The 26,610-nt window shown below is 44.6% G+C and overlaps 1 protein-coding gene across 5 annotated transcripts in view; it reads right to left on the bottom strand.

Annotated features, from left to right (window-relative positions):
• Positions 1 to 23,180: 23,180 nt before the first annotated feature.
• The window catches only part of FBXW11 (F-box and WD repeat domain containing 11), a 2,367,054-nt gene continuing 2,363,624 nt past the window's right edge, over positions 23,181 to 26,610 (bottom strand). For all 5 annotated transcript variants that reach the window (XM_044069098.1, XM_044069099.1, XM_044069102.1 and 2 more), the window contains one exon: positions 23,181 to 26,223. The gene's annotated coding sequence lies outside the window, so the exon portion shown is untranslated. The remainder of the gene's footprint in view (positions 26,224 to 26,610) is intronic.

Below are 26,610 nucleotides of genomic sequence, written 5' to 3'. Positions count from 1 at the left end.
GTTGTCCATTACCTTACTTGGATAGAAGGAAGTTTCTTTGCTCACCAGTGGGAGTGGGGAGCCTTGAGCAGCCTACCTGTCCCTTTAGGAAGTGACCTCAGCAGAAGAGCTGTAGTAATTGGTTGTTTTGGACCATTTCTACCTCTTTTGAAGTCCCCTGTTTAAAATCCGCGTTTGCATGGCTTTACGTGGTTGTGCGCATAGCGCAGCGCCGGTTAAACAAGGTTAAACTTCTTCTGGCTCCGCCAAGTCTGCTCTTCAAATTTTCCCTTAAGGAAGGCTCTACTCTTAGTATAATCAGACTACTCGCTATATTATAAGCCTAGCACTTGTTCTCAAAACTTCTCTACTAAGTATGCACTCTCATACTAAGTAAGCACTACATCCACCTACCACCCCTGTGAATATCCACTTCCAGTAAAGGCACAGCACTCCTTTATACTGTTCTAGCATGTCGAGTGGTAGATTACTGGCGTCCTCTCCAGTTCAGCTGGTTAATCTGGGTATCTTGAGACAATGCTACAATTGTCTCATGTACACAGACAACCCTCTCCTCCTCCCAACAAACACAAATACATGTGAGAGATGCAACTATATAGCCAAACTGGAGGCTGAACTCTCTCAACTCAGGGCTGGCATGACCAAACAGGAGGAGATGGTAACCACACACACAGCAAACCCAGTCCCACATAGACCTACCACAACTGCAAACCAAACACATAAAAACACAAAGACATACTTGGAGGCTCTAATAAAAAAAGTACAGTTTTGTACCTACCATAAATGTAGATGTCCGATAGGTATGCATCTGCAGTCATAAAGTACAGTTTTGTACCTACCATAGATGTAGATGTCCGAACAGGAATGCATCTGCAGTCCTTATAAATGGGTTGTCCTGTCGTCAGGCAGCCCTTCGGTCGGCCGGATTCCAAAGTCTGGGTCTGGCCTCGGCTGGTGTCGCACTTCACCCGACGTCATAGCTGCAGTTCTTCAGGTATAAAGGCATCAGCCGACGCCATTTTCCTCAGTGTTTCTTGCCCCAGATGCCAGTTGCCCTCTTGGATAGCTAAATTTTGGATAAATGCCAATGTTTCCAAATAGTAGAAGGCAAACACAAAAAATAAGCATGTATGTACATATATACAAACAAATACACCATAAGAGATCCCCCCCAGCTAGCTATTAGATGGGCAAATACCCTAGGAATACCACAGAGGGGAAGGAGGGTGGGTAATCCTGACTGCAGATGCATTCCTGTTCGGACATCTACATCTATGGTAGGTACAAAACTGTACTATGTCCTTCAAGGATGCATCTGCAGTCCTTACAAATGGGTAGAATACCATAGCCAAACTAGGGGAGGAGGAAGAAGAAATTATGGTGTAGTTAGGATCCCTTGCAAAACAGCAGTGGCAAACCCTGCTCGGGATCTAGAGTATAAAGGTAAGTTATAATGCTTGGCAAATGTATGCACGGAGGTCCAAGTAGCAGCCTCTATAATGTCCTTGGTAGCCACTCCTTGTAAGAAAGCTGTGGTAGTGGCTGTAACCCTTGTAGAATGAGGCCTTATGTTCTGTGGAGTTTGCTTTCCATGGTAGGAGAAACAGAATCTAATGCAATTTCCTATCCACTTGGAGATTGTCTGTTTTGAAATTGCTTTTCCTTCCCTTCCTGTTGCATATGCTACCAGAAGCTGGTCAGTTTTTTTATTGCTCTTGGTTCTGTCCAGGTAGTAGCGCAACTGTCTATGTACATCCAAAGTGTGCAGCAGTCTTTCCCCCCTGTTCTGTGGATTGGGGAAGAAGGTAGGTAGGTGGATAGCCTGGTTTAAAGACACTCTGGATACCACCTTAGGCATAAATGTAGGATTTGTTCTCATGGACACTATCTTGATGGAAGATTAGGAAGGGTTGTACTGCCATTAAAGCCTGTAGCTCAGAAACCCTTCTTGCTGAGGTAATTGCCAGCAGAAAAGCAGTTTTCCAGGATAGGTGTTGAAGATCTGCTGTTGCTGCTGGTTCGAAAGGGGGGAGTGTCAAATTTCTAGCACAAAGTTCAAGTCCCATGCTGGTAATGGTGGTTTCCTAGGAGGTTTTACATTTTTAATTCCTCTCAGAAACTGCCTGAGTAGAGGATGCGAGAAGACAGGGGGATCGAAGCTGTATTCTGCAGAAATAGCTGATGCATGTATCTTGATGGAGGAATAGGACAGGCCTGTATGGAAAAGCTCTGCCAAATACTCCAGGATGTTGGCAATGTCTACCTTTGACACATCTTTTCCCCTTTCAGTACTCCAAATGAGAAACCTTTTCCATTTTCCTGCATAGTTCCTTCTTGTTGAGGGTCTGCGGGCCTCAAGGATAATGTCTTTAACCCTTCGGGATAAATCTGGGTTTGTTGCTCTTATGTAATGTTCCAGGCAGCCAGCTGCAGAGTTTTCAGGTTTGGATGCAGGGTGTTGTAGCCGCTCTGAGTTAACAGCAAAGGAATCAGGGGTAGTGTCCACATTTTCCCCCGACACATGCTCCTCAGTAAAGGGTACCAATGTTGTCTTGGCCAGTCTGGAGCTATCAGAATGATCCTTGGACGTTCCTCTTTGATTTTCAATAGCACCTTGTGCATCAAAGGAAGAGGTGGGAATGCATATGCTGTCAGGCCTTTCCAACTGAAGGATAGAGAGTCCACCTTCCAAGCAAGTGGGTGGTACGTCCTTGTGCAGAATTTCTTGAGCTGGTGATTGAGTGGGGATGCGAATAGGTCTATTTGTGGCAGTCCCCATTTCTTTGTGATGACCTTGAAGATGTCCGGGTGTAGCATCCATTCGTGAGCATCCGAGGTAGTTCTGCTTAATATGTCTGCTAGGATGTTTTCTTTTCCGGTACAAAATTGCCTGTAACTGAATGTTGTAGCTCAGAGCCATATTCCATAGGTCCAGTGCCATCCGGCATAGAGGGTATGAATGAGTGCCTCCCTGTTTGTTGATGTACCACATGACTGTGGTGTCTGTCCTTATCATCAACTGCCCTTCTTGGAGGAATGGTCTGAAATTCTGGATTGCTAGTTTTACTGCCAGCATTTCCTTTTGATTTATGTGCAGGTGCAGCTGATCTGGAGTCCATAAGCCTTGTATGCACTTGTCCAGCATGTGGGCCCCCCAACCGAGGTCTGAGGCGTCCGTTGTGATGGTTTGGCTTGGTTGAATGCTGTGGAAGGGCAAACCTGGGTTTGACTGGCATGCCTGAGCCCATCATAGGAACTCTTGTTTCAGGCATGGGATTAGTGGTATTTCGGTTTCTAAGCTGTGCCTGTGTTGAGACCATAAATTCTTCAGGTACCACTGTAGCTTTCTCATATGCAGTCTGGCATGAGGGACCAGGATTATGCAGGATGCCATGAAGCCCAAGGCCTGCAGTACTTTCCTTGCTGTTAGTTTGTTCTGCTTTGTTAATGCCAAGAAGTAGAGAGGAAGTTGTTCTTGTTTTTCTGCAGTTAGGAATGCCATCTGTTTTACTGTGTCCAATTCTGCACCTAAGAAGGTTATTCTTTGGGATGGTATCAGTCTTGATTTTTTTATATTGACTGTATATCCCAGGGCTTGCAGTAAGCAAATGACTCTTTGTAAGTCTTCTGTTAGCTTGTTGTGTTGTCCGCTTGTATCAGGCAGTCGTCCAGGTATGGATATATTTGGATTCCCTGAAGCCTGCAGTGAGCGATTACTGATGCCAGGCATTTCGTGAACACTCTGGGTGCAGTAGATAAGCCAAAGGGCAATGCTGAGAATTGATAATGCTCTGATCCTGCAAGAAATCTGAGGTATCTTCTGCAATTTGGTCGTATGGGGACGTGCAGGTATACCTCCTTGAGATCTAGAGTCACCAGCCAATACTCCTTGCCCAGCATGGGAAGAAGTTGCTGTAGGGTCAGCATTTTGAATTTTGGAACAATGATGAATGTGTTTAAAGCGGACAGGTCGAGAATAGGCCTCCAATTTTTCTCTTTTCTTGGTACCAGGAATAGTCTGGAGTAAAATCCCTTTCCTTGTTCCATAGATGGTACCCTTTCCACAGCTCTCATCTTTGCCAATTGAGCTATTTGTTTTAGAGCTTCTGTCTTTTGATTTGGTGGTAGGTTTGGCATTCCTCTTTTTCTTGGTAAAGTATGGAAATGAAACCTGCAGCCTTGGTCTATAGTTTGCAAAATCCACTTGTCTCTTGTGATGTAGTGCCAGTTTTTTGAAAATAAGGCTAACTTTCCGCCTAAGGGTGCTGCTATTTGTTCCCTGGTAGGCGGTGCCAGAGCCAAGTCACTGTGATTGTCCTGTTGCAGTGGTAGTAAGTTGTGTCTGTGCCTCGCTGGTTGTTACCTTGCCACTGGCGTCCCCTGTAGGCACCTCCTCTGCATTGATTTCTGCCTCTTGAACGCCTATTCCTGCCTCTCTGAGTTTTAGAGGAGTCTGGAAAGGACCAATTTTTGGAAGGCCAGTTCCTGCTAAACCTTGGAGGCTGAACCTGTAAGAAATCTTTCACTGTTTGTACAGATTTTGCCCTCTCTTCCATTTTCTTCAGTACCTGTTGAGCAGGAGAACCAAATAAACTGACCTTATCCATAGGAGCATCTAATAGTTTTGCTTTAACATGATCCGCAAGACCTGTTCTTTCAACCATGCATGCCTTCTTATAACTGTGCCAGTCATGGCTGATCTAAAGGAAGCCTCCAGTGCATCATAGCCACATTTTAAAGAATGGTTACTAACCTGCTGAATGTTATGCACCATTTCTAGAACATATTTCTTATCTAAAGAATCATCAGAGGACAGTTTCTTAGTTAACTGATCAAGCATAAACTCCTGGTATTGGATCATATGAAACTGACAGTTCAATGCCCTAGCTGAGAGAGTAGCAGAAGTGTATACTTTTTTACCCCATCTCTCTAAGGACCTGGATTCCCTTTCAGAAGGGAGAGGGTTTTTAACTGAGGTCGAAGCTACTGCCTTAGGCCCCTGGGAGATTGTCTCGGGATCTGCAAAAGGAGCCTTGTATAAATGGTGATGTGTGTCCGGGACCCTGTAGAAAGTACAGTTTTGTACCTACCATAAATGTAGATGTCCGAACAGGATAGCATCTGCAGTCATAACAAATGGGTTGCCCTGTCAGGCAGCCCTTCGGTCGGCCGGATTCCAAAGTCTGGGTCTGGCCTCGGCTGGTGTCGCACTTCACCCGACGTCATCTCTCCTGGTCTTCGGGTATAAAGGCATCAGCCAACGCCATTTTCCTCAGTGTTTCTTGCCCCAGATGCCAGTTGCCCTCTTGGAAAACTAAATTTTGGATAAATGCCAATGTTTCCAAAAACAAAAGTAGGCAAACACAAAAAATAAGCATGTATGTACATATATACAAACAAATACATCATAAGAGATCCCCCCCAGCTAGCTATTAGGAGGGTAAATACCCTAGGAGTACCACAGAGGGGAAGGAGGGTGGGTAATCCTGACTGCAGATGCTATCCTGTTCGGACATCTACATTTATGGTAGGTACAAAACTGTACTATGTCCTTCAAGGATGCATCTGCAGTCATAACAAATGGGTAGAATACCATAGCCAAACTAGGGGAGGAAGAAGAATTATGGTGTAGTTAGGATCCCTTGCAAAACAGCAGTGGCAAACCCTGCTCGGGATCTAGAATATAGAGGTAAGTTGTAATGCTTGGCAAATGTATGCACGGAGGTCCAAGTAGCCGCCTCAATAATGTCCTTGGTAGCCACTCCTCGTAAGAAAGCTGTGGTAGTGGCTGTAGCCCTTGTAGAGTGAGGTCTTATGTTCTGTGGAATTTGCTTTCCATGGTAGGAGTAACAGAATCTTATGCAATTTCCTATCCATTTAGAGATTGTCTGTTTGGAAATTGCTTTTCCTTCCCTTCCTGTTGCATAGGCTACTAAAAGCTGGTCAGTTTTTCTGTTACCTTTGGTTCTGTCCAGGTAGTAGCGTAACTGTCTATGTACATCCAAGGTATGCAGCAGTCTTTCCCCCCTGTTCTGTGGATTGGGAAATAAGGTAGGTAGGTGGATTGCCTGGTTTAGAGACACTCTGGATACCACCTTAGGCATAAATGTAGGATTCGTTTTCATGGACACTCTATCTTGATGGAAGATTAGGAAGGGTTGTACTGCCATTAAGGCCTGTAGTTCCGAAACCCTTCTTGCTGAAGTAATTGCCAGTAGGAAAGCAGTTTTCCATGATAGGTGTTGAAGATCTGCTGTTGCTGCTGGTTCAAATGGAGGGAGTGTCAATTTTTCTAGCACAAAGTTCAAGTCCCATGCTGGTAATGGTGGTTTCCTAGGAGGTTTTACATTCTTGATTCCTCTGAGGAACTGCCTGAGTAGAGGATGTGAGAAGACAGGGGATCAAGCTGTATTCTGCAGAAATAGCTGATGCATGTATCTTGATGGAGGAATAGGACAGGCCTGTATGTAGAAGCTCTGCCAAGTACTCCAGGATGTTAGCAATGTCTATCTTGGACACATCTTTTCCTCTTTCAGTACTCCAAATGACAAACCTTTTTCATTTTCCTGCATAGTTCCTTCTTGTTGAAGGTCTGCGGGCTTCAAGGATAATGTCTTTCACCCTTTGGGATAAGTCTGGGTTAGTTGCTGTTATGTGATGTTCCAGGCAGTCAGTTGCAGGGTTTTTAGGTTTGGATGCATGATGTTGTAGTTGTTCTGAGTTAACATCAAAGGCATCAGGGGTAGTGTCCACGTCCTCGCCCGAGACATGCTCCTCAGCAATGGATACCAGTGTTGTCTTGGCCAGTTTGGAGCTATCAGAATTATCCTTGGACGTTCCTCTTTGATTTTCAGTAGTACCTTGTGCATCAAAGGGAGAGGTGGAAATGCATATGCTGTCAGGCCTTTCCAACTGAAGGATAGAGAGTCCACCTTCCATGCTAGTGGGTGGTATGTCCTTGTGCAGAATTTCTTGAGCTGGTGATTGAGTGGGGATGCGAATAGGTCTATTTGTGGCATTCCCCATTTCTTTGTGATGGCCTTGAAGATGTCCGGGTGTAGCATCCATTCGTGAGCATCCGAGGTAGTTCTGCTTAACATGTCTGCTAGGATGTTTTCTTTTCCGGTACAAATATTGCCTGTAACTGGATGTTGTAGCTCAGAGCCATATTCCAAAGGTCCAGAGTCATTCTGCATAGGGGTATGAATGAGTGCCTCCCTGTTTGTTGATGTACCACATGACTGTGGTGTTGTCTGTCCTTATCATTAAATGGCCTTTTTTGAGGAATGGTCTGAAATTCTGGATTGCTAGTTTTACTGCCAGCATTTCTTTTTGATTTATGTGCAGGTGCAGCTGGTCTGGAGTCCATAATCCTTGTATGCATTTGTCCAGCATGTGTGCCCCCCAGCCTAGATCTGAGGCGTCCGTTGTGATGGTTTGGCTTGCTTGGTATTTGTGGAAAGGCAAGCCTGTGTTTGACTGGCATGCTTGAGCCCACCATAGGAACTCTTGCTTCAGGCATGGGATTAGTGGGATTTCGGTTTCTAAGCTGTGCCTGTGTTGAGACCATAAATTCTTTAGGTACCACTGTAGCTTTCTCATATGCAGTCTGGCATGGGGGACCAGGATTATGCATGATGCCATGAAGCCCAAGGCCTGCAGTACTTTTCTTGCTGTTAGTTTGTTCTGTTTTGTTAATGCCAAGAAGTAAAGAGGGAGTTGTTCTTGTTTTTCTGCAGTTAGGAATGCCATCTGTTTTACTGTGTCCAATTCCACACCCAAGAATGTTCTTGTTTGGGATGGTAGCAGTCTTGACTTTTTTAAATTGACTGTGTATCCCAGGGCTTGTAGTAAGGAAATGACTCTTTGTAAGTCTTTTGTCAGTTTGCTTTTGTTGTCCGCTTGTATCAGGCAGTCGTCCAGGTATGGATAAATTTGGATTCCCTGTAGCCTGCAATGAGCGATTACTGATGCCAGGCATTTTGTGAATACTCTGGGCGCAGTAGATAAGCCAAAGGGCAATGCTGAGAATTGATAATGCTCTGATCCTGCAAGAAATCTGAGGTATCTTCTGCAATTTGGTCGTATGGGGACGTGCAGGTATGCCTCCTTGAGATCTAGAGTTACCAGCCAAAACTCCTTGCCCAGCATGGGAAGAAGTTGCTGAAGGGTCAGCATTTTGAATTTTGGAGCAATGATGAATGTGTTTAAGACGGACAGGTCGAGAATAGGTCTCCAACTTTTCTCTTTTCTTGGTATTAGGAAGAGTCTGGAGTAGAATCCTTTGCCCTGTTCTGTTAGTGGTACTCTTTCCACAGCTCTCATCTTTGTTAATTGAGCTATCTGTTTTAGAGCTTCTGTTTTTTGATTTGGAGGTAGGTTTGGCATTCCTCTTTTCACTGGTAAGGTGTGGAAGTGAAACCTGTAGCCTTGGTCTATGGTCTGTAAAGTCCACTTGTCTTTTGTGATATAGTGCCAATTTTTTGAAAATAAAGCTAACTTCCCGCCTAAAGGTGCTGCTATTTGTTCCCTGGTAGGCGGTATCAGAGCCAAGTCACTGTGATTGTCCTGGTGCAGTGGCAGTAATTGTGTCTGTGCCTCGCTGGTTATTGCCTTGCCACTGGCGTCCTCTGTAGGCACCTCCTCTGGATTGATTTCTGCCTCTGGCACGTCTATTCCTGCCTCTTTGAGATTTTGAGGAGTCTGGAAAGGACCAATTTTTGGAAGGCCAGTTCCTGCTAAACCTTGGGGGCTGAACCTGTAAGAAATCCTTAACTGTTTGTACAGATTTTGCCTTCTCTTCCATTTTCTTCATTACTTGCTGAGCAGGAGTACCAAATAGACTGGCCTTATCCATAGGAGCATCTAACAGCTTTGCTTTAACATGATCCGGCAAGACCTGTTCTTTCAACCATGCATGCCTTCTTATAACAGTGCCAGTCATGGCTGATCTTAATGAAGCCTCCAGTGCATCATAGCCACATTTTAAAGAATGGTTACTAACCTGCTGAATGTTATTCACCATTTCTAAAACATATTTCTTATCTAAGGAGTCATCAGAGGACAATTTCTTAGTTAACTGATCAAGCATAAACTCTTGGTATTGGATCATATGAAACTGACAGTTTAAAGCTCTAGCTGAGAGAGTAGCAGAGGTGTAAACTTTTTTCCCCCATCTCTCTAAGGACCTGGATTCCCTTTCAAGAAGGGAGAGGGTTTTTTGCTGAGGTCGAAGCTACTGCCTTAGGCCCCTGGGAGATAGTCTCAGGATCTGCAAGTGGGGCCTTGTATAGGTGGTGAGTGTCTGGTACCCTGTAAAACCTATCTGGTTTGGCAGGGGCTGGAGGTAAAGTATCAGGAGCAGTGCAAACATCATTAAATGCATCATCCACAAAAGGCAGAACTGGAGGTATAGCTAAGGGCCTATGTTGTGGTAAGTGTAGAAAGGTCCTAAGCCTTTTTCTTGAATCTGAGAAATCTTGTCCCTGCCATTGGAATTGTTCTCTCATGGCATGTAAGGTTTCCCCAAAGGAAAATTCCTCTGGAGGAGAGGCAGATGGAATAGATTCTTCAGCATCGGAATCTTCATAAGTAGAAAAAGGAGCCTCTGGATGGTCTGTAATGTCTGAGTCATCCGAAGAATCATCAGAGGACACTGGCTCTGGGGGCACTGCTCTAGGTCTCTTTTCTGGAGGCTGAGAGGCCCTGTCTGGGTGAGATTGGGATCCCCTAATTAAAGAGATGAGATCCTCTGCCAAAGTAAGCATTTGTGAACTGGAACTGGGCCTGTATGAGGGGGGCTTAACAGGCACTGATTTAGCAGTTTTGGCTGCTTTAGCCCTGGCAAAGGCCTTAATAGACATGGCTGCAGGAGGCCTAGCAGCACCACGTGCTGGGGTAGAGACATCCAAAGGAATGGTGTCTGATAATTCAATAGGAACCACATTAGTAGGCAAAACTTCAGAGGCCGATTCAACTAGGGTAGCAGGAGCCTCGGTAGTAGTCATGGATTCGACTGAAGATTGACCTGTTTGCTCGGTTTCGGCCGAAACCGAGACACTCGCGGTTTGCTTAACCGTGGTTTCGGCCGAAACCGCGGACCGCGAGTGTCGGTCTTTTCTTTGCGTTTTTTAACAATTTGAGTAGTCTGAGGATCCGACGGCATAATGTACGCAAAATCTGAGCCGAAAAACTGTTCAGCAAACTCCGACCGACGCCTAAGCGTTTGTCGGTTGAAGGAAGCACAGGCTAAACAGGCTGCTACGTCGTGGTCTGGGCCTAAACAAGGTAGGCAGTACGAGTGGAAATCCTTATGAGGTATTTGTTTCCCACAAGTTAAACAATTATTTACTTTTTCTGACATCGGCTGAGGCAAGAAAGAGTCCCCAATGGGGTACTTAGCTTTTAGAAGTCTTCGAAGTAGTATTCGGTAGTAGTAATCTCTGGATCTGACCGACCGGCACTTGCGAACAGCTTCTGCTTCGGCCACGCGCAAGAAAGACTGAGGAAAATGGCGTCGGCTGATGCCTTTATACCCGAAGACCAGGAGAGATGACGTCGGGTGAAGTGCGACACCAGCCGAGGCCAGACCCAGACTTTGGAATCCGGCCGACCGAAGGGCTGCCTGATGAAAGGACAACCCATTTGTTATGACTGCAGATGCATCCTTGAAGGACATCCTATCGAGCTTAGCAGCGGCTGGAGGTAAAGTATCAGGAGCAGTGCAAGCATCATTAAATGCATCATCTACAACAGGAAGAACTGGAGGTATAGCTAAAGGCCTATGTTGTGGTAAATGCAAAAAGGTCCTAAGCCTTTTCCTTGAATCTGAGAAATCTTGTCCCTGCCATTGGAACTGCTCTCTCATGGCATGTAAGGTTTCCCCAAAGGAAAATTCCTCTGGTGGAGAGGCAGAAGGAATCGATTCCTCAGCATCGGAGTCTTCATAAGTAGAAAAAGGAGCCTCTGGATGGTCTGTATTGTCTGTATCATCAGAAGAATCATCTGAGGACACTGGCTCAGGGGGCTCTGCTCTAGGTCTCTTTTCAGGAGGAGGTTGAGAGGCCCTGTCTGGATGAGATTGGGATCCCCTTATTAAAGAGATGATCCTTTGCCAGAGTGAGCATTTGGGAACTGGGCCTGTGAGAGGGGGGCTTAACAGGCACAGACTTAGAAGTTTTGGCTGCTTTAGCCCTGGCAAAGACCTTTATGGACATGGCTGCAGGCGGCCTAGCAGCACCACGTGCAGGGGTTGAAACATCCAACGGGATGGTGTCCGATAATTCTTGTGAAACCACAGTAGCAGGTTGAATTTCAGAGGCCGATTCAACAGGTTCGAAGGGGCCTCGGTAGTAGTCATGGATTCGGCTGAAGATAGAACTGTTTGCTCGGTTTCGGCCGAAACCGAGACACTCGCGGTTTGCTTAACCGCGGTTTCGGCCGACCGCGAGTGTCGGTCCTTTTCTTTGCGTTTCTTAACAACTTGTGAAGTCGGAGGATCCGACGGCATTATGTACGCAAAATCTGAGCCGAAAAACTGTTCAGCAAACTCCGACCGACGTCTAAGCGTCCGTCGGTTGAAAGAAGCACAGGCTAAACAAGCTGCTACGTCGTGGTCTGGGCCTAAACAAGGTAAGCAGTAAGAGTGGAAATCTTTATGAGGTATTTGTTTCCCACAAGTTAAACAGTTATTCACTTTCTGACATCGGCTGAGGCAAGAAAGAGTCCCCAACGGGGTACTTAGCTTTTTAGAAGTCTTCGAAGTAGTATTCGGTAGTAGTAATCTCTGGATCTGACCGACCGGCACTTGCGAACAGCTTCTGCTTCGGCCACGGCAAGAAGACTGGGAAAATGGCGTCGGCTGATGCCTTTATACCGAAGAACTGCAGCTATGACGTCGGGTGAAGTGACACCAGCGAGGCCAGACCCAGACTTTGTAATCCGACCGAAGGGCTGCCTGACGACAGGACAACCCATTTGTAAGGACTGCAGATGCATCCTTGAAGGACATCATATGGGTTGTCCTGCCTCAGGGAGCCCTTCGGTCGGCCGGATTCCAAAGTCTGGGTCTGGCCTCGGCTGATGTCGCACTTTCCCCGACGTCATAGCTTCTGGGGTATAAAGGCATCAGCCGACGTCATTTTCCTCAGTGTTTCTTGCCCCAGATGCCAGGTGCCCTCTAGGAAGGCTAAATTTGGATAAATGTTGAATGTTCCAAACAGTAGCAAAAATTATATATATATATATATATATATACAAACAAATACACCATAACAAATTCCCCCAGCTAGCTGAGAAAGGGGTAAGCACCCTAGGAATGCCACAGAGGGGAAGGAGGGTGGGTAATCCTGACTGCAGATGCATACCTATCGGACATCTACATTTATGGTAGGTACAAAACTGTACTATGTCCTTCAAGGATGCATCTGCAGTCATAACATATGGGTAGAATACCATAGCCAAACTGGGGGAGGAGGTACTAAGATAAGGATGGTGTAGTTGAGATCTCCTGTAAAACTGCAGTTGCAAAGCCTGCTCGGGATCTGGAGTATAAAGGTAGATTATAATGCTTGGCAAATGTATGCACGGAGCTCCGAGTAGCAGCTTCTAAAATGTCCTTGGTAGCCACCCCTCGTAGGAAAGCTGTAGTGGTGGCTGTGGCCCTTGTGGAATGAGGCCTGATATGTTCAGGCGCTGTCTTTCCATGAAAAGAGTAGCAAAAGTGAATGCAATTTCCTACCCATTTTGAAATTGTCTGCTTGGAAATTGCTTTTCCTTGCACCCCAGTTGCATAGGCTACAAAAAGTTGGTCAGTTTTTCTGCTGGCTTTAGTTCTGTCCAGATAGTAGCGTAGTTGTCTGTGTATATCCAAGGTGTGTAAGAGTTTCTCTCCTTTGTTCTGAGTTAGGGAAGAACGTAGGCAGATGAATGGCTTGGTTTCAAGGATACCCTGGATACCACCTTTGGCATGAAAGTTGGATTGGTTCTCATTGAGACACTATCCTGGTGAAAAATAAGGAAAGGCTGCACTGCCATTAATGCCTGTAGCTCGGATACTCTTCTTGCTGAAGTGATTGCCAGAAGGAAAGCAGTTTTCCAAGATAAAAACTGTAAGTCTGCTGATGCTGCTGGTTCAAAAGGAGGTAGTGTCAATTTTTCCAGCACAAAATTGAGATCCCATGCAGGTAGAGGGGGTCTCCTTGGAGGTTTAACATTTTTGATCCCTCTCAGAAATTGTCTGAGTAGAGGGTGAGAGAAGATAGGAGGATCCATGTTGTATTCTGCTGAAATTGCTGAAGCATGAATCTTAATGGAAGAGTAAGACAGACCATTGTGGAACAATTCTGCTAAGTATTCTAGGATGTGTGCTAGGTTTGCCACTGTAACATCTGTGCCCTTTGATGTGCTCCAAATGAGGAATCTCTTCCATTTAGCTGAGTACGCCTTCCTTGTGGAGGGTCTGCGAGCCTCCAGGATAATGTCCTTGACCCTCTGAAATAAGACAGTTTTGTTTGGTTTTAAGCAATTTTCCAGGCAGTTAGTTGCAGAGTTTTCAAGTTTGGATGCAGGGTCTTGAAATTGTTCTGCGTTAGAAGAGGCCATAGGGTTAGAGGCCATGAGTTCGCCTGAGACATGTTTTTCAGTAGCGGATACCAGTGTTGTCTTGGCCAGTCCAGAGCTATTAGTATTACCTTTGGCTGTTCCTCCCTGATCTTCAGAAGAACCTTGTACATCAATGGGAGTGGTGGGAATGCATACACTATTAGGGCATTCCAGCTGAAAGAGAGAGTCCACCCTCCAGGCTTGTGGGTGGTATGTCCTTGAGCAGAATTTCTTCAGTTGGTGGTTGAGAGGGGAGGCGAACAGATCTATCTCTGGCAATCCCCATTTCTTTGTTATGAGCTTGAAGATGTCTGGATGCAGCATCCATTCGTGAGCATCCATGGTAGTTCCTGCTTAAGCTGCCTGCTAGTGAATTCTCTTTTCCTGGTACAAATACGGCCTGCAGCTGGATATTGAGATTCAGGGCTAGGTTCCACAGATCCATTGTCATCCGGCATAGAGGGTAGGAGTGCGTGCCTCCTTGTTTGTTTATGTACCACATGACCGTGGTGTTGTCTGTCCTTATCAGCAGATGTCCTTGCTGGAGGAATGGTTTGAATGCCTCGAGTGCAAGCTTCACTGCCAGCATCTCCTTTTTGGTTTATGTGCATGCTTAGCTGTCCTTGAGACCATAGGCCTTGGATACATTTGTCCTCCATGTGTGCTCCCCATCCTAGGTCTGAGGCATCCGTGGTGATGGTCTGCTTTGGGTTTGGTTTTTTGAAAGGCAACCCTCTGTTGGACTGGCAGGCCTGAGCCCACCACAGAAATTCCTTTTGAAGGCATGGAATGATTGGTATCATGGTTTCTAGACTGTGTCTGTGTTGAGACCATACATTCCTTAGGTACCATTGTAATTTTCTCATATGCAGCCTGGCATGTGGGATCAAGATTATGCAGGATGCCATGAAACCCAGGGCCTGCAGGACTTCCCTTCCAGTAAGCTGAGTTTGTCTTGTCAAAGTCATGAAATAATCTGGAAGTTGTTTTTGTTTTTCTTCTGTGAGAAAAGCCATCTGAGTTATTGTGTCCAGATCTGCACCCAAAAAGGTTATCCTTTGGGATGGCACTAGTCTTGACTTTTGGATGTTGACTGTGTATCCCAAGGCCTGTAGCAGGTGTATGACATAGGCCAAATCCTTTATCAATTTTGTCTTGCTGTCAGCTTGTATTAGGCAGTCGTCCAGGTATGGGTAGATTTGAATTCCCTGAAGTCTGCAATGTGCAATTACTGATGCCAGGCATTTCGTGAATACTCTGGACACAGTAGATAAGCCAAAGGGCAATGCTGAGAATTGATAATGCTCTGATCCTGCAAGAAATCTGAGGTGTCTTCTGCAATCTGGTCGGATAGGGACGTGCAGGTATGCCTCCTTGAGATCTAGCGTCACCAGCCAAGACTCCTTGCCCAACATGGGAAGAAGTTGCTGTAGGGTCAGCATTTTGAATTTTGGTACAATGAGATATGTGTTCAGTGCGGACAAGTCGAGAATAGGTCTCCATTGGTTTTCTTTTCTTGGTACAAGGAATAGTCTGGAGTAAAATCCTTGGCCTTGTTCCATAGATGGTACCCTTTCTATCGCTTTCATCTGAAGTAAATTTTTGATTTGTCTTAAAGCCTCTGGCTTCTGATTTGGTGGCAGGTTTGGCATTCCGCTCCTCTTTGGTAGAGTGTGGAAGTGAAACCTGTATCCTTTGTCTATTGTTTGCAATGTCCATGTGTCCTTTGTAATGCAATGCCAGTTTTTTGAAAATAAAGCCAGCTTTCCGCCCAAGGGAGCTTCCAGTTGTTCCCTGGTAGGCGGAATTGGAGTCAAGTCATTGTGTCTGTCCTGTGCTAGTGGTTGTAGTTGTAGCTGTGGCAGTACTCCTCTGGTTGGCAGGCTGCCACTGACGGCCCCTATAGGCACCCTTTGATTGACCTCTGCCTCGAGGGCGTCTATTCCTGCCTCTCTGTGCTCTGGAGGTGTCTGTAAAGGACCAATTCTTGGAAGGCCAGTTTCTGCTAAACCTCGGAGGTTGGACCTGTAAAAGTTCCTTTACTGTTTGCACAGATTTTGCTTTTTCTTCTACCTTCTTTAGAATCTCCTGTGCAGGGGAGCCAAATAAACTTTGTTTCTCCATTGGAGCTTCTAGGAGCTTAGCCTTGACATGGTCTGGCAGGGATTGCTCTTTTAGCCATGCATGTTGGTCATGCATGCATGGGGTTGGGAGGGTGGCCTAATGGTTAAGGTGTTTGCCTTACAAACACAAGGTACAGGGTTTTAGTCTCACAAGGGATAATTGGCTAGGCTTAAAATGGCTCACAAGGGCAGTTAGCCTAGTACTAATCTATGAACCTATGAACCTATGTCTACGAATTACTACCCCAGTCATAGCTGATCTAAATGAAGCCTCCAGTGCATCATAGCCACATTTTAAGAAATGATTACTGACCTGCTGAGAGTTGTGTACCAAATCCTGAAGGGATTTACGGTCTAAAGGTTCAGGAGAAGAAAGCTTCTTATTCAGCTGATCTAACAAATATTCTTGGTACTGTATCATGTGGAATTGACAGTTTAAAGCCCTGGCAGAAAGAGTAGCAGATGTATAAACCTTTTTACCCCATCTCTCTAATGCTCTAGATTCTCTGTCAGAGGGTAGGGGATTTTTGGCAGTGGCAGCTGCAACACCTTTTGGGCCCTGTGAAATAGTTTCTGGATCTGCAGCATGGGCTTTATACAGGTGGAAGTGAGAATCCCGGACCCTGTAATATCTATCAGGTTTGGCAGGGGCCGGAGGTAGAGAATCAGGTGCAGAACTAACATCATTATACACATCATCAATTACAGTTAGCACTGGTGGTATGGCTAAGGGCCTATGCTGGGGCAGATGTAAAAAAGTCCTTAGCCTTTTTCTAGAATCAGAAAAATCCTGACCCTGCCATTGAAAGTGTTCCCTCATAGAGTGCAAAGTTTCCCCAAAGGAAAATTCTTCAGGAGGGGAGGCAGAAGGGATAGAATCTTCAGCATCTGAATCCTCGTAAGGAGAAAAGGCACCTTCCTGATGGTCTGACAAATCAGATCCATCCGTGGAGTAATCAGAGGAGACAGGTTCAGAGGGTTCAGTCCTAGGCCTTTTGTCTGGAGGAGGTTGGGAGGCCCTGTCTGGGTGAGGTTGGGAACCCCTAATCAAGGAAATCAGGTCCTCAGCAAGACTGAGAATCTGAGAACTTGAGGAAGGCCTCTGAGAAGTAGATTTGGCAGGTAAAGCCTTGGAAATGTTGGCAGCTTTAGCCCTGGAGAAGGCCTTAATACTCATAGAAGCAGGGGGCCTAGCTGCCCCACGTGCAGGTGTAGAAATGTCCAATGGAATGGTGTCGGACAATTCTTGTGCGCTAGCTTCGGTAGGGATTTCTGAAGCCGACTCAGCCGGGGCCTCACTGGCCTCGGTTGTCGGAGGTATGATTTCGGTAGAAGGAAGAACCGAAGACTCGGTTTCAGCCGAAACCGAGACACTCGCCGTGGGCCTAACCGTGGTTTCAGCCAAAACCGTGGGCCGTGAGTGTCGGTCCTTTTCCCTGCGTTTTTTGGCCAAATGCGTAGTCGGAGTCTCAGACGGCATTTTATATGCAAAAGCGGATCCGAAAAACTCTTCTGCAAACTCAGACCGACGTCTAAGAGTCCGTCGGTTGAAGGAGGCACAGGCTAAACAAGCTGATACGTCGTGGTCTGGGCCTAAGCAAGGAAGGCAGTAAGAGTGGAAATCCTTATGAGGTATTTATTTCCCACAAGTTAAACAATTATTTACTTTGTCTGACATCGGCTGAGGCAAGAAAGAGTCCCCAACGGGGTACTTAGCTTTTTTTGAAGTATTCGGTAGCTGAATCTCTGGATCTGACCGACTGGCACTTGCGAACAGCTTCTGCTTCAGGCACCGCACGGCAAGAAAGACTGAGGAAAATGGCGTCGGCTGATGCCTTTATACCCCAGAAGCTATGACGTCGGGGAATGCGACATCAGCCGAGGCCAGACCCAGACTTTGGAATCCGGCCGACCGAAGGGCTGCCCGAGGCAGGCCAACCCATATGTTATGACTGCAGATGCATCCTTGAAGGACATCTTACCAAAACAACAGAGGCTCCCTAAGCAGACATCCATAAATCTACCACCTCAAAACAAAACACATGCAACACATACTTCAATAAATCAGTGTGTCAATCAATCACAGCCCTTAAGGCCAAACACTATGCCTGATACACTAGTAATAGGTGACTCTATAGTCAGACACACTGATGTCCCGCTTACCAGGCTGAACAAGGAGAGGGTGACTGTGAGCTGCCTATTGGGAGCTAGGATCCGCCACATAACACACACACTCAGGTCACTCCAAAGCAAGTACAAAGACTCTGTCATTGTCCATGCTGGCGTGAATGACCTGAGACGTACCTCCCTGGACTACATGAAAAGATACAGAGGAGCTCTCTGATTATGTAGCCCAGGCTGGTATAACCCTGACCCTGAGCAGCATCTTGCCCTCACCAAGAATGATGCCACAATACAAAGACAAGATGATCAGCTTTAATAATTGGCTCAAGTACTGGTGTCATTCTAAGGGGATCCAATGTCTGTCTGCCTGGGATGACATGTTGGACAAGCCACGCTGCTTCGCAAGGGACGGCTTGCACCTGTCACCACTGGGCTTCTGGATATTGGCTAAGGCTCTTGCCACCCCCATAGTGCCTTTTTTAGGCAAGGCTCAAAAGACAAACCCACCTCCTTAGATAACAAAAATGGAAAAAATCTAAGGGTAATGCTGCTCAACGCCAGAAGTCTAAATCTCAGGATGCAGGCACTCGATGCACTCCTCAGTATGGAGAACATAGACATCTGTGCAGTAACTGAAACCTGGTTCAAGGCTCCTGAGAGCACCCCAGCGCTACCAGACTATACCTCGTATCATGCTTTTCGGCCCCAAAACCCGGGCCGAACTACAAAGGGAGGGGGAGTGTCCATATTCATCAAGGACACCCACACCTCCAGGTTAGTAGCAGCACATGAAGCATCGGGGACCATACAGGTGCAACTAACCATAGGCAAAACTGCTATACAACTGGTAGCATGTTACAGACCACCCTCGCAATCTCAGGAAACCCACTCAGCCTTCCTGAAGACATTGGAGGATATGAATGGATCACAAAACACTATCATACTGGGAGACTTCAACTACCCTAACATAGATTGGGTACATTATTCTAGCCCTAACACCCTAGCCCAAAGGTTCCTGGAATTCATAAATTCAAATGCAATGGAACAACTAGTCACCTCTCCCACTAGGGGAGATAATATACTAGACCTGATCATCACAAACATGGGGACAAAATGCTCCACACCGGAGGTACACCCCTCACTAGTAAGATCTGACCACAAACTAATCACCCTGGATATAAATATCCCACCTCCACCCCCAGCACAAAAGATCACAGTGAAAAACTTCTCAAAAGCAGACTTCACTCTTCTTAAGACTGAGATGGTATCCTTTAAGCCCACTGGGTCAGTGGATACCACATCCCACAATGCTGAATCCTTCACAAATGCTTTCTATGGACATCTCCAAGAATGCATGGATCATGCAATCCCAAATAAATCCAAGTCCCTCTCCACCAAAGGCAAGCGTCCTGTCTGGTGGACCTCAGCCATAAACAAACTGTATAACAAAAGAAGGAAGCTACTGCACGACAGAGCAAAATCCCATAAAGGAAAGACATCTCTGATCAACACTAGCAGAAAACTACGTTCTCTCAAAAACATCCAAGGCCAACTTTGAGAGAAAAATCGCTAAGGACACTAAAGATAACCACAAAGCCATCTTCAGCTATGTTAGAAACCTGGGTGGAAACCCTCAGATATGCTCAGAGTTAGTTCACAACAAAAAATACACTGAACCCACAGATATTGCCAACATTCTGCCTGACAGGTTCAGTGCAAATCTCCCCTCCCTCACCCCCAAAAGTAGAAATACTTATCCCAGCTGAATGTAATCTCCCTGTCATCTCAGATGTCCAGGAGAGAGCCGCCCTCAGCAAAGCTAAAAACACAGCATCAATGGGACCTGACGGTATCCCAGGTTGCATGCTACGTGAACTCCAAGAGGAGCTAAACCCGCAGATAAAAATGCTTTTTAACCTTAGCCTTACTACAGGATATGTACCTGAACACTGGCGTACAGCAACAGTGGTCCCACTCCACAAAGGGGGTACCTCTACAGACCCTGGGAACTACCGCCCCATAAGCTTAACCAGCCTGTTCTGCAAAGCTATGGAAAGAATCATTACGGAACTCAAACAGAGACATTGGAGACCTACAGACACTTGACCCCACCCAGTTCGGCTTTGTAAAGGGCAGATCCTGCCTTTTGAACCTGGTTGACTTTTTCGAAACAGTCACGAGAGCCATTGATGAGGGCAAAGCATTCCATACAGCCTACCTGGACTTGGCTAAGGCCTTCGACACAATACCACACTCAGGCATCATAGATAAGCTCAACAGCTTAAATGTAAACCCTTATGTCACTAGATGGGTTGCAAACTGGCTAAAGGACAGAACCCATAAAGTTAAAATCGCTGGAGCAATGTCAGACTCAAAGCCAGTCACAAGTGGTGTCCCACAGGGATCTGTCCTGGGACCCCTCTTGTTCGGCATTTATTTCTCAGATGTTAAAGCAAACATGGGAGGGTTGTGGCTGACAAAGTTCGCAGATGACTGCAAACTAGGCGCCACAGTCGATACACCAGCTGACACATACATCCTACGGCCTCACAGAAACGGACAACTGGTGCTGGAGTCATGGCCTTAAACTAAATTGCCAAAAAATGTATAATCATCCCCTTTGGGGAAAAACAAAGTACCCACAAATTATCACAGACAGCAACCCACTGAGTACGGAAAAAGTAATCAGAGACCTAGGGACCCAAGTCGACAGCGACCTCTCATTTGACACCCATGTTGCCAAAGTGGTTAGAAAAACATTCTACCTTGCACACCTTATCATGAAGGGATTCACATCCAGATCCAAGGATGTCATTTTACCCCTATACTCCTCCCTTATCAGACCCATGATTGAGTACAATGTCCCATTTGGTATGTACCTCACCCGGCATTTGCAACAACTGGAGAGATCACAAAAGTACCTCACCAAGAGGATCAAGGGTCTCCATCATATGTCTTATTCTGCCAGACTAAAGAAACTCCAGCTCTATTCAGATGCATACCGCCTGCTCGGAGGTGATCTCTGCCTGACGTACAAGGCCATGTCCAATCAGGAACTGATGGACACGCTCCACCTCAAAAAATCCAAATCCATCAGAACCATGAGAGCTAAAGGCTTAAACCTCAGCACAAGTATGAATAGGACATGCTGGAGGGATAGATTCATAACCCAGAGGCTTCCCATGCTCTAGAACAAGATCCCAGTTCATGTTAGGCAGAGCCCCTCACTGACTCTCCAAGAGAAATCTTGATGAGTGGATGGGAGATCGTAAGTTTACCCCAGGGGTCACATCTGTGTCACTACTAGACAGGGGCACACAGTACACTAATTCTATTACATAAGGGGACCTTCACTGTGTCACTACTAGACAGAGGCACAGTATTCTAAATCTATTCTGTGCATTTTGTACATTTTGTACCATTTTATGGGGTGGCGAAAGCCACATCACTATGGCTAGGCTTACAAATGCCCCAGGGCAGATAGCCTAGTACTAAACTATGAAACTATGTTGCCTGCAGGGAGGACCACCCAGGAGGTCCAATGGGGAGAGAGTTTGAAAGAAATCTTTCAGGGTCTTCACTAGAAGACATGGGGTCTGTTGGTCATCCTGCTTTCAGTCTCTTCATTTGAAAGAACTGCCCAAATTTGGGGGTTTCTGATGTGGATAGTGGGGGATCACCATGTTTGCCACTGGTATTCTAGGGATGAAGACTCCACATGGAAGTCCAGGTGCTTCCTACATGACAGAACAGACTGATCTCAGAATAAGGAGGAAGCATGACATGAGCCAAAAAATCTCACTATACCTACCTTAATTCTTCTGTAATGGACACACTGAACTGCCACACCTTCTGGTTCAAATATCATAAATGCTGTCACTCAGGCTACAGCTTCAACACAAAGTTGCAGCAGGCTACATTAAAAGCTTGAAGCACTCATCTGAAAGGACCTTCATGACAGATTCATGGAAAATAAGGGGGGAGATGTAAGCTTCTCTACAGCTCAACCTGTAAGGGCGGACTGAGATAGAGAAAAAGAATGTGGAACAACACAGTACCTCAAGAACTGAGAGAATAACTCTTATGTAACCTGTCCAAAACTATGGATTGCAACGGTGGCATGGTATGGCATCTAGAATCTATGCACAATGCAGTACCTTAAACGAGAGAATAACTCTTGTGCAAGGTATCCAAAACTATGGATTGCAAAGGTAGTGGTGTCTAGGATCTATGCTACACCATAAAGGTATCTACATTTGAATGCCCGGTATATCACTCCACTCCTTGGAGGGGGGTTACAGAAGTTATAAGCCTTTAACAGGAAGTGAACCAAAATCAAGGTGCTTCCTTCAAAAGCAGCCATCACCACAGCTGACAAGCCGTTACAATCCAAGAAAGGAGAGAGAAGCCTGCTGTAATGCTTCCTATCACTTCCCCACACAAAATACTAATGAATACATTTTCTCAGGCTTCTCTCCTAAGCACTGGTTCAAGGACTCTTCTGAAGGAAAAGAAGCCAAAGGTCAGTTTAAGGTAGACTTTGTGAGACTGAGTTTTTCACTAAAAGTGGAGCAAAATCCCCTTTCTTCTTTAGACAATGAGGCATCCATTCCACATAGGTTAACTGATTTATACAGCACAAACCTCTGGGTCACTACTGAATCCACTTCCTAATAGAGTTAAAGGGGGGAATACCACAACCTCCTCACATTAGCTTCAGCAAGGATGCCCAAGCTCACCCAGTACTTTGAATACGTAGTAAAAGAAACAAGCAAAAAAAGTCCTCAGCAGGACAGGAAGCACAAGCTGAGTGTGTACAAGACAGATGCACAAAGCCTTGTGATGACACTACATTATGCATCCCCCTGACAGAATGTTCCGGCACCTAAGCTTACAATTCACTGAATATCATAGTGTCAAGGATACTCAAAAGCTCTCCAAATACAGTGCAGGCAGTGGGTGCATTATCAGTTGTGGGCATCAAGGAAACTGTGACCAGAAGCAAATAATTGTGGATCAATAGGGTTGTTGGATGCATTCTCTGAAATCAGTCATATGACATCACAGTGTACACCTCTAGAATTGCAAGAGACTGTACTAAGTCAAGTCCTCAAAAGATGAAATTTCAAAACTTACCAACTAGAGAGAACATCCCGAAACAAGACCTCAAAATGACAAGCTTCAAAGTCATGGAAAGTCTGACTGCAGTACACAAATGCACATTTCGGTTTACAAACGAATTAGTGCAAGATGAGGCCCAGACAACTCTCCATTCCTATAACTTTCATCAATATGAGCACTGAACACACACAGCCACAAAAAGCACAACACTTATGGTGCATAACCACAGAATTTTATTTACTTTTTTTTAATTAAGCACATTCCACAGTATAAAGATTTAGGTCATAAATGCTATCTGTACAATTTAACAGGTGCAATGAACTACTTACACTAACATTTGCTAGCCCACACCCCCCCCCCTCAAAAAATGGCAAACATTACATATTAAAATTAGAGCATCCCAGTTTCTGGGAATTTTATAGCATTAATGTACAGTGGTTCATTCAATAACGGTTTCAAAAACTTTCAGAAAACAGCCTGGTTACTTCCCCACCCCTAGAAGTCATTGTTCCTTGAATGCCAATTGCAATATTTTTGCCTTAAAATACTGCATACAGCCAGAAAGCTTAAATTACACATACGACTTGTAATGCATCTTTGGGGAATTATGACAAAGTTTTAGCTTCCACTTTTTAAAGAAAAGGAACTACACTATTGGTGGAAAAACACAACTCAGACCTATATGCAGAAGTGAAGGAACACAGATTTTCAGTGTGATTACATTTCCATAAAATATTGCCATGATAACTGAAAAAATGCACTACTTTCATTGTAACCCCTCCAAAAATGTTTTTTTTTAAATCTGCAGAATGCCAAGCACTCAACACTTCCTTCAGACTGTCAAATACCTTCTAGGGAGCGACTATGTACAGTTCCATTACCAGAACTGCTGTAAATGGGGGGGGGGGGGGCATATATGCAATGCTCTGGGACAATACTTGGGGTTCAATGTCTATCTAGCAGCAAGTTGAAGAGGTCATAGATGTGCATGCACATGCAAATTTCTTCTGTCACTGGCAAAACATACACTTCTGCCATTAGATATTTTCAAAAGTAGCCACCAGCACATCTGACAAGCCTCCACAATCTAAGGCAGGAGGGAAAAGCCTACTGTAATGTTTTCTATTACTAACCACTTCCAGAACACTAATGGACGTACATACTATTTTCCTGGCCTTGGGTCATTAAGGCAGAGACACCATGTACACCTCGGTCCTCAATTGTTACTAAGACACTTCAGAGTAAGTATTTTTCACACCTTTTCAGGAATTCATTTCTAGACTGAAATAAATGTAGGTACAATCTGGTAAAGTTTACAAAAATGCTGACAAAAAAAAATACATGGATAGTCACTAATAATAATGTGCCTTCTGGAATGGGGTGGTATAAAACAAATTAAAATAATCAAAGACAAATTCATACATATGTTACATGTAAACAAAAAACAAATAGTGGCAGCAGTTCAATTCCAGACTGCTGCAAAGCTGTGAGCAGTGTTTATACAGGGATGACTCAGCTCTGAAATGCATTTTCACCACACACCCACTAAAAATGATCAAACATTGTTCCCATTACTGTTTTCAGTGCTTCTGCTATAATTTACAATAAGTAAAATTACGATACATTAATCTTTTTAACTACTACAGAAAAAAAACACCTACACAGAAATAAATCCAAAATGACAGCATGGAATAGGGTATGTTAACAGAGAGGACATTCTGACAAGACCTGTAATCTGTAAAATACAAAATCCCTATGAAATGAACAAATGAAACTGTATCTACAGACACAAGTCATGCATAGAGCCAAAGTGAGACGCTAACGTCAAAAATTTTCTCTGGGCCGCAGGCAGCTGAAAAAACATACATTATACTATCGCCAACTCTCAGCTCTCCCAGTACAAGTCCTGAAATGGAGAGCAAACAGAAAAGAAAAATAGGACTTCATATGAAGAGCCAAATCTAAGCTGGAAACCTGTCCGTTGCCTATTCGGCACAATGCAAACGCATAAAACTGCGCATTCCAGATCTGCTGCAACTGGAAATAGTAGAGATTGCAGCAAGCTTTTTATGCCACTTTGTTTTTCTCTATTTACAAACTGCAGGGTAATACTGGGCAACCAAGAGGGGGTCACACTAGCTTTATCACCCCCCCCTTTTTTTTTACATTAACTGGATGAAAAAAAATTCAAACTTAAGTACTGAGGCTTGTCTGTTTCTAAAAATGGTATATACTGAGTAAAGCAAGAAGTGCTTTGTACAGGGGAATAAAGTTTCCTTAAAATGTGATGAAAAAGTAGAGACAGATCTAACAGCTACAAGAAAAAAAAAAACAGAATAAACAAAAGCATACCCAGTGTAAAAGTTATGAAACTGAAAAAAAATCTGAAAGCTGGCACAGTTAAATTACTGTTTTCTAAAATTTGTATGTACTACTTTTTAAAAAGTTTTTAAAAAGTTATTAATGTGACATGATAGGTGAAAAACAGAGAATCTGCATGCTACCAATTCAAGCCATTGTACTTAATCCTCAAACAAAAAGGTTTATTAAACTAAGGTACAAAGCTTTAATACACAACACAGTTATGGACAAAACACTAATATACACAGCTAACTACATTAAAACAATCAATTACAGAAATCTGAAATATAACCAAATTGCTACTTGTGAAGCAAATATAAAAAAAATCCTTAAAAAGTAACATATCACGTTCTTGACATGTTTCTTTAGTTGTTCGACGTGCACCTCTGAAGAACAAAATTCTGACCATCCAAATTCCTGTGCAAAATCTGTAAAGCAATATCTGGATTCTGAAGACAAACTCTTAACTACATGGGTATGTGTTTGGCACCCAACTTTAACAGGAACCATTTCCATTTGAATCCAAGGATATACAGTGCAAAGCAATATAAATTAAGCCAAAGTCATTTATTGGCAGTTTGCAGCTTCCCTCTCAGAGAGGCCCTGTAGCTCATTTTGCATCAAAACTGTTATCTGGACATTTGTTTCAGCAACAGGTTTGGCATGGCTTGTCACCTGAAGTCTATAATTTTCTAGTAAAGAAAGTCGTCAAGGGTTCACAACGGAAAACAGCAAGAAAATATAAACACTTTCCAAAGATATTTATCTTGCTGTTTTGCATCTGCCTGCAGCTCCAATAAATCTCCTCCTCCTTAGTTATGTATAACTTTGGAATTTCCAAGGTTTTCAGCAGTCAGGAGCCGAAGATCCAGTAGTTTAAATCTGTTGAGCCCTGAAAAATTCAAAAACAAAGTGTTATCGCAAGCATTCTACACTGCGTTATTAAAAAAATACAAACAGCATGGACAAAGTCTAAGCCTAGTGTTTGACTAAACATTTGCAAAGTACCAGTAGACTAAGCATGACCATCTCAGACCCAAAGCATTCTAGGATATTAACTTGCACTTCAGGCAGTTTTTGCTCACTCCTGATTAATTTTTAATCTGTCTGCGGAGTCCACTGCAGTTCCTTTCATCTACAAGGCCTCAACATGCAAGGGTAAATGCAAAACCACTCACTCAGAAGAGCTGAGGATGAAGGCAAGGTGGTTCATACAGCCTTACCTCAATCTGGCCAAGGCCTTTGATACCATTCCCCACTCAGGAATCATAGAAAAACT

The sequence above is a fragment of the Protopterus annectens genome, chromosome 4.part0, assembly GCF_019279795.1.
Source record: "Protopterus annectens isolate FY-2018-M chromosome 4.part0, PAN1.0, whole genome shotgun sequence".
NCBI lineage: Eukaryota > Metazoa > Chordata > Ceratodontiformes > Protopteridae > Protopterus > Protopterus annectens.
This window is presented reverse-complemented; position numbering and strand designations above follow the sequence as displayed.